Source organism: Oryx dammah, unplaced genomic scaffold, assembly GCF_014754425.2.
Source record: "Oryx dammah isolate SB20612 unplaced genomic scaffold, SCBI_Odam_1.1 HiC_scaffold_2, whole genome shotgun sequence".
Taxonomy (NCBI): domain Eukaryota; kingdom Metazoa; phylum Chordata; class Mammalia; order Artiodactyla; family Bovidae; genus Oryx; species Oryx dammah.
The window spans coordinates 92159076-92163970 of NW_024070186.1; the positions used below are offsets into that span (position 1 = coordinate 92159076).

The window sequence follows — 4895 nt, forward strand, 5'->3', positions numbered from 1 at the left end:
ATGCATGCTGGTAAGGCATGCCAACAGATGAAACCAGGGAAAGAACAACACACGGGACTGAGGTATCGGGGAGAAGGACCAGCGCAACACTGGGAGATAGATTTCACCGAGGTAAGGCCAGGCAAGTATGGTTACCGGTACTTGTTAGTCTTGGTAGATACCTTTTCGGGGTGGGTAGAAGCTTTTCCTACAAAGGGAGAAACCGCGATGATAGTGGCGAAAAAGATTTTAGAAGAAATAGTTCCCAGGTTTGGTCTGCCAGTGACCATTGGCTCTGATAATGGACCTGCTTTCATGAGTCAAATAGTTCAGAGCCTTGCCCTAGCTCTGGGGACCAAATAGAAGTTACATTGTGAATACAGTCCATAGAGCTCAGGGCAAGTTAAAAGAATGAATCGGACCCTAAAAAAACTTTAACCAAAAAAAAAAAAAAAAAAACTTTAACCAAATTGGCTATAGAGACTGGCGGGGACTGGGTGACCCTCCTTCCCTTCGCTCTCTTCCATGGGCATAATACTCCTTATCTACTTAATCTAACCCCATTTGAAATTCTATATGGGAGACCTCCCCCTGTCTATCCAATCTTAGAAGGAAAGAAACTACCGCCCCCCACGTTGAGGCAATTCCAAGAGGCCTTGATGGCCTTAGGTAAGGTGCATTCTCGTGTTTGGAAATTGCTTCGAGAAATACACATGGGTCAAAATAAAGGGACTATCCCCTCCCATGATATTGGCCCAGGAGATTAGGTATGGGTCAGAAGGCACCACACCAAGGCACTAAAACCTAGATGGAAGGCTCCTTATGTTGTTGTTCTTACCACCCCAACTGCCCTAAATTTCGACGGTATCGGGCCTTGGGTGCATTGCAACCACGTACGTCAAGCCACTCCAGCAGAACAAGAAGACGCCAGAAAAGAATGGGAAGCCTCTCTACACCCGTCCAACCCCCTCAAGCTGAGGCTCCGCCGCCAACAGGACCACAACAAGTCGTCCGGACCGTCCTGTAGATGACCATGCTGCTCTGCTCTGAGGCTGCCGTCGTGAGCCCGCATCAACCCGTCAGGATCACCTGGAAGCTGCAAAATGGACTAACACGTGAGATGCTCAACTCAACCACTGCAATACATCCACCAAATACATGGTGGCCAGACTTGTACTTTGATCTTAGGCCAGTAGTAAATGTGCCTTGGGCTAGGGGTTTTCCCCGGATGCAAGGGTTCTGGGCATGCCCAGGCCACCAGAAAACTAACTGGAAGACTTGTGGGAAAACACAAGATTATTTTTGTAAATCATGGGATTGCGTTACTTCTAATGATGGGCCTTGGCGCTGGGAAATACACAAAAATAGTCAGAGAGTCTATGGCCAAGGTGAGAGAGGGACTAACCCAATGTAAACGAGAACGCGAGGCCCAGCAAGGGTTGTTCGAGTCCTGGTTTCAACAGTCCCCTTGGTTGACTACTCTGATCTCCACGTTGCTGGGGCCCCTGCTAATGCTTTTACTGATGCTAACTTTTGGTCCATGTATTATTAATAGACTTATAGCCTTTGTAAAAAAAAAACATATAAACACAGTGCAGCTGTTTGTGCTTCGGCAACAATATCAAAGTGTCTCAAAATCAAGAGGAAGATTCCTCTATATGATCTAAGGACAGGGGGGAATGTTAGGGGTCAAACTCCGGCCATGACAGGCTCAGCAAGGTATATTCGGCACAGGACCTAAGTCATGTCTTCCTAACAGAGCATCCCTTGACCAAATTAGGAAAACTCCCCATACACACCAACCAAAAGAGACAGGATATGCGCTCATCCTGCCTGGCCAATCATGTAATGCCAGCTATCCCTGTAATGGAGACAAAGAACTGCCTGTATATAAGCAGCCATACTCCTTTGTTCGGGGCTCTTGTCGGATTCCACTGTGTGGGATGAGACTTGGGCCCTAGCGCGCTAGAAATAAAACTCCCTTCCTGCCTTTGCAATACTGTGGTGGACTTGTTCTCTCGGTCGGTACGGAGATACGGGCTCGGTGCTTAACAGTATATAACATGATGCTACACATAGAAAACCCTAAAGAAACTACGAGAAAACTACTAGAGCTCATCAGTAAATATGATAAAGCTGCTAGATACAAATTAATATATAGAAATCTATTGCATTTCTGTACACTAACAAGGAAATATCAGAAACAATTAAGGAAACAATTTCATTTACTATTGCATTAAAAAGAATAAAATACCTAGAATAAACCTACCTAAGAAGGCAAAAGATCTCTACTCTGAAAACTATAGGACATTAATGAAAGAAACTGAAGATGACACAAATAAATGCAAAGATATACGTGTTCCTGAAATGGGAGAATCCATATTGTTAAAATGACCATACTACCCAATAGAATCTATAGATTCAATGCAATCCCTATTACATTACCAATGGCATTATCACAGAATTAGGACAAAATAATTCTCCAGGCCAGGCTTCAGCAATATGTGAACCGTGAACTTCCAGATGTTCAAGCTGGTTTTAGAAAAGGCAGAGGAACCAGAGATCAAATTGCCAACATCTGCTGGATCATGGAAAAAGCAAGAGAGTTCCAGAAAAACATCTATTTCTGCTTTATTGACTATGCCAAAGCCTTTGACTGTGTGGATCACAATCAACTGTGGAAAATTCTGAAAGAGATGGGAATACCAGACCACCTAACCTGCCTCTTGAGAAACCTGTATGCAGGTCAGGAAGCAACAGTTAGAACTGGACATGGAACAACAGACTGGTTCCAAATAGGAAAAGGAGTGCATCAAGGCTGTATATTGTCACCCTGCTTATTTAACTTCTATGCAGAGTACATCATAAGAAACGCTGGGCTGGAAGAAGCACAAGCTAGAATCAAGATTGTCGGGAGAAATATCAATAACCTCAGATAGGCAGATGACACCACCCTTATGGCAGAAAGTGAAGAGGAACCAAAAAGCCTCTTGATGAAAGTGAAAGAGGAGAGTGGAAAAGTTGGCTTAAAGCTCAACATTCAGAAAACTAAGATCATGGCATCTGGTCCCATCACTTCATGGCAAATAGATGGGGAAACAGTGGAAACAGTGTCAGACTTTATTTTTTGGGCTCCAAAATCACTGCAGATGGTGACTGCAGCCATGAGATTAAAAGACGCTTACTCCTTAGAAGGAAAGTTATGACCAACCTAGATAGCATTTTCAAAAGCAGAGACATTACTTTGCCAACAAAGGTCTGTCTAGTCAAGGCTATGGTTTTTCCAGTAGTCACGTATGGATGTGAGAGTTGGATGGTGAAGAAAGCTGAGCACTGAAGAATTGATGCTTTTGAACTGTGGTGTTGGAGAAGACTCTTGAGAGTCCCTTGGACTGCAAGGAGATCCAACCAGTCCATCCTAAAGGAGATCAGTCCTGGCTATTCATTGGAAGGACTGATGTTGAAGCTGAAACTCCAATACTTTGGCCACCTCATACAAAGAGCTGACTCATTGGAAAAGACCTTAATGCTGGGAAGGACTGGGGGCAGGAGGAGAAGGGGACAACAGGGGATGAGATGGTTGCATGACATCACTGACTTGATGGACATGGGGTTTGGATAGACTCCAGGAGTTGGTGATGGACAGGGAGGCCTGGTGTGCTGCGATTCATGGGGTTGCAAAGAGTCAGACACGACTGAGTGACTGAACTGAACTGAATTTTTAATTTGGATGAAAACACAAAAGACTCTGAATAACCAAAATAACCTTTAGAGAGAAGAACAGAGCTGTAGAAATCATACTCTATGCGTTCAGACAATATTACAAAGCTACCATAATCAAAACCATCTGACACTGATACAGAACGGACAAATCAACTGAACAGAACAGACAGTCCAGCAGTAAACCAATACACTTATGGCCAATTAATCTAAGAAAAGTAGGCAAGAATACACAATGGAGAAAAGACAGCCTCTTCACTAAATGGTTCTGAGAAAAACTGGACAGCTACATGTAAAAGAATGAAATTAGAACATTCTCCAATACCATATACAAAAATAAACTCAAATTGATTAAAGACTTAAATCTAAGTCTGGATAAAACTTCTAGAGGAAAATATGGGCAGAATACTCTGACATACACTGCAGCAAGATGTTTCTGGAACAGAAATAAACAGTATCTAATTAAGCCTAAAAGCTTTAGCACAACAAAGGAAAACATAAACAAAACGACAACCTACAAAGTGGGAGAAAATATTTCTAAATGATGCTACAACAATGATTAAGTTTCCAAAATATACCAACAGCTCATATAGCTTAACATCAAAAAAACAAACAACCCAATTAAAAAAATAGCCAGAAGACCTAAACGTTTCTCCAAGAAGACATGCAGATGGCCCACAGGCACATGAAAAGATGTTCAATATCACTAATTATTAGAGAAATGCAAATCAAAACTACAGTGAGGTATCATCTCACATCAGAATGGCCATTATTAACAAGCCTACAAATAAATGCTGGAGAGAGAGTGAAGAAAAAGAAACTCTCCTACACTGTTAGTGGGAATGAAAGTTGGTGCAGCCACTGTGGAGAAGATCATGGAGGTTCCATTAAAAACAACAACTATAAATAGAGTTACCATATAATGTTGCAATCCCACTCATGGGCATATATCCAGAGAAAACTCTAATTTGAAAAGATACATGCACCCCAATATTCACAGCAACTCATATTTACAAAGGCCAAACCCTGGAAGCAACCTAAATGTCTATCAACAGATGAATGGATAAAGAAAATGTATTAAAAAAAACCATATATATATGCATATGTATACAAGCACACAATGGACTATTACTAGCCATAAAAAAGAATGAAATAATGCCATTTGCAGCAACATGGATGGACCTAGAGATTATCCT

The 4895-nt window shown here is 42.0% G+C and overlaps 1 pseudogene; it reads left to right on the forward strand.

The window, feature by feature from the left end:
* LOC120881894 lies at window positions 1–1235 on the forward strand (annotated as a pseudogene).
* Window positions 1236–4895: the final 3660 nt, after the last annotated feature.